The 13,084-nt window shown below is 36.4% G+C and overlaps 1 long non-coding RNA gene and 1 pseudogene across 1 annotated transcript; both read left to right on the forward strand.

Moving 5' to 3' along the window:
• The first annotated feature begins 389 nt into the window (after nucleotides 1-389).
• On the forward strand, nucleotides 390-1,523 carry LOC113888592. Its single transcript, XR_003510016.1, has 4 exons — nucleotides 390-472; nucleotides 866-1,073; nucleotides 1,158-1,246; nucleotides 1,401-1,523. It is a non-coding gene; the product is annotated as an uncharacterized LOC113888592 (long non-coding RNA).
• A 1,387-nt stretch (nucleotides 1,524-2,910) lies between these two features.
• LOC113888591 lies at nucleotides 2,911-9,722 on the forward strand (annotated as a pseudogene).
• The last annotated feature ends 3,362 nt before the right edge of the window (nucleotides 9,723-13,084 follow it).

Genomic DNA, 13,084 nt, shown 5'->3' on the forward strand with positions numbered 1-13,084 from the left:
GTTTAGAATTAGTACAGAGAAATGAAGGATTCTGACAAGAAAAGGAAAATGGAAAAATGGTAAGTATTTTTAGGAAATGAATCTTTATTCTTGGCTACTTAGTAAAAGAAAAAGAAGAACAAAGAAACTACACTGTGTTTCAGTTGAACAATTGAGGGAGAAATCAGCAAACATGGGATTCTTCAGATTAGCTTAAATGCATGATCTTGAAGCCACCTTACGAAATGCATGTGAAATACCATAGACTTTATAATCAGGAAAGGCCAACATTTGGTTTTCCTATTGTAGGGTTGTTGGTCTATAGAGCATGTGGAACAGTACCTTGGCACTGATGAATTACCAAAGAATGACTTGATAACCTACCTGCAGAAGAATGCGCAGACGCCGCGTTCCTGCCCACTGGAAATTAACTGGCACTAATAAAAGTATTAGGAAAAACAGAAATTGTTCTCAGCTCATAGCTGCATATAAGGTATATATTGGCATCAAGACACTGTTTTGATTGGGAATGGCTTTGCTTTGTTTGCAGCTTTTTAAGTATTCTTACAGAAGAGCAGTTTCGTGGGACATACTAAAAAATGAGGTTGAATTAACATTGTTAATATGCCAATGCTAAAAATTCAAATTTGGTTTGTGGCATTGGATCTAAATACATAGTTTTAACTGTGGCTTTCAGTAGTTATATTTGAGAATTTTTATTGGTTTAGAACACATTAAGCTTGACTTGGGTGATACTGTTTTTATTTTAAAAGAACGCTTTTTTTTTTTTTTTTTTAAGAATTCGAGCTTTTTCACATTAATACTAATAGGATGATATATTGTTTTTCTTGAAAATGATTAATGGCTGGTTTTCCTGTTTCTATAGGATTTTTGTGAGCATGGAACAAAGTCTGGGTTAAACCAGGGGGCCATTTCTACTCTTCAAAGTAGTGATATTCTGAATTTGACAAAAGAACAACCTCAGGCCAAAGCAGGCAATGGGCAGAATTCATGTGGCGTGGAAGACGTCCTTCAGCTCCTGCGTATTCTGTATATAGTTGCAAGTGACCCTTACTCAAGAATATCCCAGGAAGGTCTGTAAGAATCCTTGTTTCATTTCTGTGGCATTTAAACAAATAAGTCAGTTTATATTTTTATTGATTCTATTACTTTTACAGAAGGTGATGAGCAGCCTCAGTTTACTTTTCCACCAGATGAATTTCACTAGCAAAAAAATCACACAACAAAAATTTTGCAGCAAATTGAGGTAATAAGACCAGATAGTTTGAACTCTTGAATCTGTTGGACTTTCAAAGTATTACCTCTCCTTCTTTTTCTTCCTCTCACCATTTTGTCCTGTAAGAGATCGACTCCCTTTTGTCTTTGTTAATAATAAGACTTTGTTATTTGTTAAATTGCAGGAACCGTTGGCATTGGCAAGTGGAGCTCTGCCAGACTGGTGTGAACAGTTAACCAGCAAGTGTCCTTTTCTAATACCGTTCGAAACTAGACAGCTTTATTTCACATGTACAGCATTTGGTGCATCAAGTAGGAAGTGTGTCTTCTTATTTTTTAATGTTTATATAAGCTTAAATGTACTTATACTTTATATCAAGACTGATGCGGAGAATATATTGGTTTCTTGTAAAGAGTTGTCAATATATTGGAAATTCCCTGATGGTCCCATGGTTTGGACTCCACGCTTTCACTGCCAAGGGTGAAGGTTCAGTTCCTGGTGGGGGAACTATGATCTTTCAAGCTGTGTGGCATGGCCAAAAAAAAAAAAAAAGAGTTGGCAACTTTTAAACATTTTTTTGGTTTCTGGTTGTACATAAGCATTCTTAGAACAGTGTGGATTTAAGTGCTGTGCTTTCCATCAGCTAGCATTTATTGTACAGTATTTAAGTGGTTTACATAAATTTTTAGTTGCTGAAATTCCCAAGAATATAAAATTTAATGCTTGAAAATATCTTTGACATAACATTAAAATATATCTTTTGGCCATTATTTTTCTCTTGCTACCATGTAACATACTGTAAATTTTACTTTTTGTTTTTCTGTCTCCTTCATTAGATGAGAGTTTCATGAGGGCAGGGGTTTCTGGCAGTTTGGTTCACTGCTCTCATTGTGCTGTATGTTGTACTGTATGTAATGGATGTACATTGTACTGCTCTCATTGTAGTTGCTCCATAAATATTTACTAAATGATTGAATACCCAGAGTAATTTCAAAGTAGATGTAAAAAAGTTATAATTTAAATGGATCTGCCTGTTTCCCTGATAAGTTACATTTGTTGTACCATTTTATATCCTTTACCAAGCATTTGTGCGCATAACACTAGGCAGTAAAGAACACTGAATGCTAACCATTAGACCACCAGGGAACTCCTGATTTTTATAAGTGAGGAAATTGATTCTCAAAGTATATAGCTGATTGGTCTCAGGGTACCCAAAAAGTTACAGCACATATGGTAGATCTTTCATCTTGTTATTCTTAGTTCAGGAGTCTTTCTTCATCCTAGATGGGTTAGCTCTGCGTTGTTACAAAGAAAATGTTCAAACTCACAATACTGTTTCAGTGGTGGATTTAGTTATTTAATAAAGATAGCTTAACCATTTTTTACATTCTCTGATTTAGGAAATGTTTATGTTATTAGGTATTATGAGTTTGTCAGTATTTTTATGTGTTGTGTGGGATTGGACCACAGACCTTAATTTTGATCTGTTAATTGCTAAAATAAAAAGGGAAAATACAGACTCAGTATTTTCTCAATTTATTTAAGGAAATTAAAAAAAAGATTAGTGTATCTGATCACCTGATAAAATACTATTTTTAAAATATTCTTAAATCTTTTGAATTTTGTTGCTTGTGTAGTAGTACAATCAACTGTTGCTGTAGGCCACAGCTACAGAGATGTTTTTCTATTTCAGAGCAATTGTGTGGCTACAAAACCGACGTGAGGCCACTGTGGAAAGAACAAGGACCACAAGTAGTGTGAGGCGAGATGATCCTGGAGAGTTCCGTGTTGGTCGTCTCAAGCACGAAAGAGTAAAAGTTCCACGTGGTGAATCACTGATGGAGTGGGCCGAGAATGTCATGCAAATACACGCAGATCGGAAATCAGTGCTTGAGGTACCGCTATATAAATTTCTTTTCGTGTGCAGGAATGACAACCAGAGTCAATCTCTGTTCTTCCACTGCATAAAAACTACATTAGGGGAAAAAAACTGCATTAGATACAAGTGTAGAGGGATTCCTCTGCCTTCGGGGTAAAGGCCTTCTCCTCTGGCAGGGCATCTCTCATGAGAGGATGTCAGCTCACCTCCTCAGGATCAGGATCTCATGGCTTAATGAGCAGCAAAGAGTATCTTCACTCATGAAGTGGGAGAGCGCTTGGTCCGTTTGCAGGACACCGCTCATTTCTTAGCAAAGCCTGAACCAAGTAACTGTATTCCACAAAGGCTTCTGATACTCCAAATTTTACCTTTATATTAATTAATGCTGTGCCACAAGATACCTGCTTTTTTTTGGAGCATGTGTGTTTTGTAGTATTTAACTTGAATTGTGCTTGGTGTTGTATCATGGGTTTTTGTTTCTGTATTGAGAAATTTTATAGCAATTGGCTGTAGGAAATTCATTATATTTACTGCAGAGATGTTATTGTGGGCATTGTTGATTATATTCCTTATATATGAGAGACAAAGAAATACCTCTCCTGTCACAGGTGTCAGCCACCTGATTTGCTTATTTTTTGGATCACAGACTGTGGTAAATATGATACATCTCTAGAAAATGTATAAGTCTTATGGTTTTCACTTTAAATTTCGGTGCCTGGGAATTCCCTGGCAGTCCAGTGGTAGGACTCCACACTTGCACTGCAGGGGACACCGGTTCAGTCGCCACGCGGATCAGTCAAAAAGAAGAAAGAAATTTCTGTGCCTTCATCTGTTCTTTTACCCATATGTTCCTCTAATGTAGATAATTCTTAATTATTATTTTACCAATGTATGTATATTTTTATACGCTGCCTCAATTTCTAGAAAACATGGAATATGTATAAAAATCCTTAAAGTGATTGCTGGAAGTCAGAATAAGTGAAAGAGTTTAGGTTTTAGTGTCACATAGACAGACACACACAGACACAGATCTGTATACCATCATTTCCTCAAGCAAATGATAGAACCTCTTTATCTAAAATTTGACTTGCTTTGATGTGAAAAGGAGATGATAGTTATTTTGTAGGTTTGTTGTGAGAAGTAAATTGATGTATGAACAATGCTAACTACAGTGTTTGAATATGGAATAGTGTACAACAAATCAAATTTCTCTTTAGAAAAACTAAAATAAAAAACTGTTGTGTGGCTTATATTATACCACTGCTATTTTAAAAAACATATACAGTAGGACTGGATTTTGGCAAGAATGGGATCATTACAGAAATGATTTTTTTAAAGCTTACTTTCCCTCATAATTTATTTGTTCATGTTTAGGTTGAATTTTTAGGAGAAGAAGGAACTGGTTTGGGGCCCACCTTAGAGTTCTATGCTCTGGTAGCAGCAGAATTCCAGAGAACTGACTTGGGAGCTTGGCTTTGTGATGACAACTTTCCAGATGATGAATCTCGTCATGTAAGATTAATTTCCTATTTCATGATTTGATTGCGATTCAGCTTTTAGAAAGTTAGAAAGTTAAAAATTGGATATGCTTTCAGAACATGAGTCAGGTTTTCTGACTCTGCTTTTATTATTGAATAATCTTGATATTATTAAAAGATAAAATTTAGTCAACAAAGCATATTTTAATAAAGTGTGTTTATAGATACTATCTAGCACAGTTAAGATGTTTAATGTTTATGGGTCTTTTGATTTATTTGCATTTCTTCTTCTAAAAAATCAGGTCGATCTTGGAGGTGGATTGAAACCTCCCGGATACTATGTGCAGAGATCATGTGGACTGTTTACGGCTCCATTTCCACAAGACAGTGACGAGCTTGAAAGGATCACAAAACTCTTTCATTTCCTTGGAATTTTCTTGGCCAATGCATTCAAGACAATAGACTTGTGGACTTACCTATTTCCAAACCTTTCTTTAAACTTATGTGTATGGGGGACATAAAAGTAATATGAGCAAACTGATTTATGAGTCACGAGGCGACAGAGACCTACACTGCACTGAAAGTCAGTCTGAAGCCTCTACAGAAGAAGGGCATGACTCACTCTCAGTAGGAAGCTTTGAGGAGGATTCAAAATCAGAATTCATTCTAGATCCCCCCAAACCAAAACCGCCAGCTTGGTTTAATGGAATTTTAACTTGGAAGACTTTGAACTAGTAAAACCCACACAGAGCCAGATTTTTAAAAGAAATTAAAGACCTTGCCATCAAGAGGCGCCAGATTTTAAGCAACAAAGGTCTTTCTGAAGACGAGAAGAACACAAAATTACAAGAACTAGTGCTGAAGAATCCATCAGGTTCTGGGCCTCCACTTAGCATAGAGGATTTAGGGTAAGCTTTATATATATATATTAATTCACTTATATATATACTTTCATATATATATATATATATACTTTCATATATATATACTTTCATATATATATATATATATACTTTCATATATACATATACACACACATACATACATACACACACGCATACTTCAGCCTAATGGATGAGTAAGGTCTAAAGCTTTTGTTCCTTTGTCTTCAGTAATTGCAATAAGCCTGGTCCCCAGTGGTTGCATTAACTAACTCGGATACTGCAGATTTTTTCATAAAATTCTATTAATTTGTATCCATGTAATTATTATATCCTTGTTATATTTAACTGTGATTTTGGATTGATTGCAAGGCTTTGCTTTCCTTTTTTTCCTTTCTTCTTTTGAGAATATTGAGAAGTTATGTTTAATATATTCAAGGTTTTATTTGAGGTGAGAATAACAATAGAGCATTAATGACTTGTGTAAAGCAACAGTTTCTGTTTTTTAAAAAAAAATCTTATAAACATGTTTGCTGCCATAATTCATTGCAGAAATCTTTAGTTCATTAATTTTGTGCCATAAGGAGGAAGTGAAACATGGAAACATGAAAGGTGATGTTTCATGCGACTTCTGCAAAACCATGTTTGGTAACAGTTGTCCAGATCGTTTTCTTGCACAGGGGTTTGCATTTTAAAGGCCCATATTTAACATCTAATCTGGTAGAGTGATTTGTTATTATTGCGTGTATGGAAGGGTTCGTGGTTTTGGCAGCAGTGTTTTAAAATTAAACACCAGTGTTAGTTGAATGTTAATCTAATTCTTTTTTTTCTGCCCTCCCAGTTTAAATTTCCAGTTTTGCCCTTCCTCAAGAATATATGGTTTTACAGCTGTGGATCTCAAGCCAAGTGGTGAAGATGAGGTACAAATTTTGCTTTTAAAAATGTTTGTAATTCAGAAAATCCTCTTAAATATTCCTAGATATTAACAATTACCTTGACAAATTTTCCTTGCAGATGATAACAATGGATAATGCAGAAGAATATGTGGATTTGATGTTTGACTTTTGCATGCATACGGGTATTCAGAAACAGATGGAAGCCTTCAGAGGTAATTTTAAGGCTCTTTAGCTTAATCCCTCTCCTTTTACTTTGAGACACCGAAATTAAGATACTGCTATGCTCAAAATTAGACTATGCTAGTAATCTCTAGATTTGTCATCTAGTTTTTTTGTCTTCCCAACAGTTAGGTCAGGTCCTACAGGGTACCCTGAACAGATTGAACCATTTTCAAGCTGTAGCATACCCTAAGCTGCTCTTCCTCAGTAATGAGGGACCTACTTTGGCTTTTGTTTTTTCATTTGTAAGTGGATATAAGGTTGCATACAGGATCAGGATGAATTAAACCATATTAGAACCTAAGTCTTAAGGTAAAGAGTGAAGCAAAATATATTGAACTGTTTATCACTTACTAGTTTTTTAAAATGAGAACTTGCTTTGGCTGGCTTGTATGACATAAAGAACTGGTTGGGAAATTATTGGAATTTGGCTACAGACCATAGTGTCTGAATATTCTCTCTACATATACATCTGTGATACTAAGCAAAGATTTCTGTATTTAAAACCCTAGCAAGTTTTTATTTCAAGCTACTTTAATTTTATTGGCTTTTTCAAATATTTATATTTGTCTTCTGTCCATTTAGTTGAGTATTTTGATTTGAAATTTGTGGTTTGAAATTGTAACTTGGAAACACAAACTCAGTTGTGTTTTGTTTTTGTTTTTTTTGCTGTGTGTAAAATGTAGATGGGTTAATAAAGTTTTTCCAATGGAGAAATTAAGTTCCTTCAGCCATGAAGAGGTCCAAATGATTCTTTGTGGAAATCAGTCACCATCCTGGGCAGCAGAGGATATATTAATTATACTGAACCTAAGTTGGGTTATACACGTGACAGGTATGTGTTGGTTATTTTCTAAGATAGACAAATTGTTTATGTTTATCTTAGAATGGCAGGTTCTCTAAATGACTCAGTGAATTATATGCATAAAATGAGAAAGCAATTAAGTCTCACCATTATCAAGATACATATTCATGGATAAGCCTGAGTTTATATAGAAAGTCACCTGAATCTTAGCTGATGTTGATTCCTTTTAGTTCAGTTCAGTTCAGTCGCTCAGTAGTCTCCGACTCTTTGCAACCCCATGAATCACAGCACGCCAGGCCTCCTTGTCAATCACCAGCTCCCAGAGTTCACTCAGACTCATGTCCATTGAGTCAGTGATGCCATCCAGCCATCTCATCCTCTCTCGTCCCCTTCTCCTCCTGCCCCCAATCCCTCCCAGCATCAGAGTCTTTTCCAATGAGTCCACTCTTCGCATGAGGTGGCCAAAGTACTGGAGTTTCAGCTTTAGCATCATTCCTTCCAAAGAAATCCCAGGGCTGATTTGGGATCTCCTTGCAGTCCAAGAGACTCTCAAGAGTCTTCTCCAAACACCACAGTTCAAAAGCATCAATTCTTTGGTGCTCAGCTTTCTTCCACAGTCCAACTTTACTCACTATATTTAACTGTTCATCATCTTAACAGTTGGGTCATTATAAACCCTTAGGCTTTATTGCTTTTATATAACCTTTATTTTTAAATATTTTAAAACTTACAGAAAAGTTGAAGAAATAGTTAAGAAATTCTTGTGTATTCTTTACCCAGAATCACCAGTACTTAACATTTGCTGTACTTTTACATTATTTCTCTCTATACACACGCACATACATTTTTTCTGAACCATTTGAGGATATGGAGCATATACCATCTACCTTTACTCTTCAATGTATTAATGTACATTGTGAGATTCTCTCACATACCTATACTTGTTAGGAAATTCTTGATTCATATTATTAGCTAATCCATGGTGTACATTCTAGCTCTGTTTGATTATTCAGTGATGTCTAATAGCACTCAATTCACTTCTGTTCGCCGCATATCAGGAAATTGTATTAGTTGTGATTTATAAGTTTTCAAAGTAATGTAAATAAGAAAGTATTATTTAAACTTAAGTAACATTGTATACATAGCTTTTTTAAAATAAACTTTTTATTGAAGTATAACAGAGAAGTATACCAATTGTATGTAGAACCTGAAGAATTTCACAGAATGGACACACCTGCATAATCAGTACCCAGAATGAGAAAAATCTCCAAAAATCTGTCCCCATTTACTATTCCTAGTCATTAAATCACTATTTCCATTAGCTTTTCTGATTTGCTGGCTTTGTTGCATATTTGATTCCTATATTCCTTTGTAAGACAGACAGTCTTTGAAGGATATTTTTTAAGTATTTTGCATCAGCTCATTTCATACTTACCCAAAAGTCTCTAGACATGTGGTTTTTTTGACATGTGGATATTTGTTTTGGGGGGTTATTGCTGGCTTATAAAGTAGTGGTAGTATCTTTCATTTAAATCAGCTATCAGATCACTGTAACTGTTTTCTTCTTGTAGTCCTGGCTTCCTTAGGTTCGTGCGGGTTTTATGTGGTATGTCTTCAGACGAGAGGAAAGCATTTCTGCAGTTTACCACTGGTTGTTCAACTCTGCCTCCAGGGGGACTGGCTAACTTGCATCCAGGCTCACAGTTGTACGCAAGGTACAAACTCTAGCTATTGGGCAATGTAAACCAAATTTAGTTACCTAAGGGTTGAAAGAAATGCATATTTAAAGTCATGGTCTTCTATTGTTTTCAATTCTGTTTCTGTGCAGGTTGATGCTACTGATGCAAGCTACCCATCAGTGAACACATGTGTGCATTATCTCAAGTTGCCAGAATACTCTTCGGAGGAGATCATGAGAGAGAGCGTCTGCTAGCTGCTACAATGGAGAAAGGCTTCATCTCAATTGAGCTTTGAAGTGCAATGGGAGACATCAGAGACTTAAAATTCTAGTGAAGCCTCTTGTGTTTGTTTGCAGAGAAGTATAATGATCCTCCATGCTAATGACACTTGCCTTTTTTTCCACCATTAAGGCTTTAAGAACACGTGGAGTAAGTTTGTTAGCTGCTAATGACAAACAAATCCTTTAAACTATCCAGCCAGCAAGTACATAGCACAGAACACTGTGTGCTACAAGGGCTCATGTGACTGGAATGAGGTGGTTCTACTTGACTGTTCCAAAGAGCAGCTTCTCAGATCTTCAGTGTTCACTGGTAAATTTCTAACAGTGTATTTGTGTAAAGTTTGTCATTTCATACTTCATACACTACAGTTGCCATCACTGATCCCTGTTTTGCTGGCTTTAAGCTACTTGTCAGAAATCCTGCTTCCTTAAAACATAGAGAGTTAATGAGCATCTCAAGCTTTTTCTTTCCTCTTTAATGATGCCTGCACTATCAGAGTGTATCTAGTGTTCTCTCTTTTGTTTGGCATATAATCATGCACAACCTTTTTATTTCTTTGAGGTGGGAGTATATTTTTATTTCCTAAATGCCATACTATAAAGATCAAATTCTTAAGTGTGTTGTGCAGTTCAAAAATAAAAGATATATTAAGGGGGGGAGGAAAAAACACTGGTTTAGATGCAAGGCACACTTAAAGCAAGTTTTACTTTTGGTTGTATTTTCTTTGTATATTATAAACATTTATTTAACTTGTTGCAGTTTGAAGTAAAAAAAAAATTTCCAAAATGTATGCTTAACAATAATCATTAAAATGTTTGCAGCGTACAAAACTGTGTCATGTGACTGTTTCACTACAGCCATCAGCCTAAGAGCTTAATACTTGTCATTTTGAATCACTGACATTTCATTTTTTGAATTACTATAGGAAGAAATGTTTTTTTCTATGTAAATCCACTTTACTGAGACTGGAAAGCTAGCAGAAATATATATCCACTTGCTTGTGATCCAGCTCTTACGTCTGTCTTAAAGTATTCTTCCACCTAAAAATAGCCATGTTTTTTTGTTAACTTTTTAAACACCAAATCTGCTACTTACAATTGTATCTCAGTGATGTGTAAGTCTAAGATCAAGAATAATTTTTGAATGTTGTATTGGTGTGAAAAGAAACCACTGAGATAATGCTGTTCCTCCTCCTTTTTAAAAGGGGGCTCTATTTCCAATTTTCCAAATTGTTTTGATTTATCATATCTATGCATTTAGTTAAAAGTACAGTCACTAGGCCTGATTTTTTAGCCAGATGGCTTTTATAGGAGTAAAAAGCATATTTGGGGAATCACCCACTATTTACCTGTTTAAAAGGTACACTGCCTTTCTACATTAGAGATTTCTCCCACTGAAGTCAATCATTTGAGTAGTGTTCTATTCTCTGCATGAGAATATTGTGACTGTGTAATCAGAGGCAGCATCTAAATAATTCACCTTATTGTTAGCCTCACAGTTCTCTGTGAGAATAAAAGTTAATAAAGCATAACAGCAATATTTAAACATATGACCTAGGCTTTATCCAAAAGCAGTAGTGGTGATGTCTCAAAAAAGTCATGGATGTTGTGACTAGACCTTTACACTAGCAGTAGAATTAAATCCAGTTTATGTGTGTAGTATTGCCATTATTTAAGTCTCTAAAACATCTGTCAGCCAACTTTTATCAAGACTAAGTCTAGTAAGTACATGCGTGCTCAGTGGCTCAGTCATATCTTAACTCTTTGCAACCCCATGACTGTAGCCCCCCGCCCCCCCAACCTCCTCCCGCACTCCTGCTCCCCTGTCCATGGGATTCTCCAGGCAAGAATACTGGAGATGGCTGCCATTTCCTGCTTTAGGGGATCTTCCCAACCCAGGAATTGAGCCCGTGTCTCCTGTGGCTTCTGCGTTGGCAGGTAGATTCTTTACCACTAGCCACCTAGGAAGCCTCTAGTCTAGCACAGGGGTCAGCAAACTCTGGCCTGCCATTTGCTTTGTGTGGGCCATGAACTAAATATGGTTTTGAATTTTTTTAAGTAGTTGAAAAAAATCAAAAGACTAAAAATATAATGTGAAAACTTTATGAAATTCAGATTTCAGTGTCCCTAAATAAATGGTTTTACTAGAACATAGCCATGCTGATTTATTTATGTATTATCTATGGATCTTTTTGCATTACAATGGCAGAACTGACTGGTTACAGCAGAGACCGTGTGGCCCACAAAGCCTTAAATACTTATTTTGATCTGGCCCTTTGCAGAAAAGGTTTGCGAATCCTGGTCTAGCACATTGCTACAGCAGGTAAAATTGATGAGTCTTGTTATACAGAGAGTAACTCTGAAATGCCAGGAATCCTTCTGTAGAATGAAAAGTCCAAGGACAAGGTAAAGCTGCCCAATCTGAGACATAAATTTCATGAGTGTGGAAATCATTTAGCTGGCAGTCACAGTTGAACAAGAAACCTGAAATTAGATGACACAGGGCTGTCACAGACGGAGAGTCACATTATAGTTCACTTTGTATGAGTCAAGTATTATGAGACATCTACTTGGGTCTCCACATGGAGTATTTTTTCCAGTGGTATCTACCTAGTATTTTTTTGTTGTTCTCTCAAGGTACTAAAATCTGTGCCAACATGTTATTTAAATGCTATTTTGGTATGACCCAAAAATTAATTTTATGCACTCCTCGTTACTTCTGGTGTACCAGTTTCAGCAGTTACCTGAATGTGCTACTGATTAAGTGCCTATCAACTAGGACAGTGTTTTCCAACTAATGTCTCAGAAAGACCTCCAAAGCACTTTGATCTAGACTGGGCTTTCCCCAACCTTGGTTTCTCGATGCATACCATTACTGTTCTGGCAGGTCAGAAGCCTTCCTCTGCCTTCCTGAACTGAGTCCAGAACAAGATCTGGTTTTGGAATTCATTACTGACTGGTTGCCTTGGTCTTCATAGATGCAAACTTTTGAAGTATATAAGTGAAACTTTTAGAAACAAAGAATTTTAACAAAACTTCTCCTACACATACATGAGAGAGTGAGAAATTAATAGTGAATGAGTTAGTACCTAGAATGTCCATTTATGTCCTCTTTTGGAGGGCAGAGTGTTGTAGGTAAGGTAACTTTTGGGATTCCATAGGACGGCAACGATATCTTCATGTATCAAGACATATATTTCTACTTCCTCCATTGTACCTGCCCTCCTATCCCTAACGTGAACATGCTGTTAGCTAAGCAGTTCTGCATCTTCTACTGTTGATGAAGCAGCAAAAGCAACAACTATAGAAGGTTTGGGAGGATCAGGGCATGCTCTTCTATAGTAGCTTAGCGGTCGTCTTTGCTTTAGGACATTCCAGGAGAAGAGGTTGAAGGAATAAGAGAGGGGTAGATGCATTTCACAGTAACCTGAACTGATATTCTCTTGTATTCCAGTTTTAGACTTTGAACTAATTTCATTTACCAATAAATTTACTAATAAGATAAACCCTTTACAGTATGGCACACAGGATAGTCAGTTCTCTGCTCAGTCGCTCAGTTGTGTCTGACTCTTTGCAGCTCCAAGGACTGTAGCCCACGAGGTGGCTCTGTCCATGGAATTATCCAGGCAAGAATACTGGAGCAGGTTGCCATTTCCTCCTCCAGGGGATCTTCTGACCTAGGGATTGAACCTATGTCTCCTGCATTGGCAGGATTCTTTACCAATGAATGACCTGGGAAGCCTTCAAAGA

This window comes from Bos indicus x Bos taurus, unplaced genomic scaffold (genome assembly GCF_003369695.1).
Source record: "Bos indicus x Bos taurus breed Angus x Brahman F1 hybrid unplaced genomic scaffold, Bos_hybrid_MaternalHap_v2.0 tig00000139_arrow_arrow_obj, whole genome shotgun sequence".
NCBI lineage: Eukaryota > Metazoa > Chordata > Mammalia > Artiodactyla > Bovidae > Bos > Bos indicus x Bos taurus.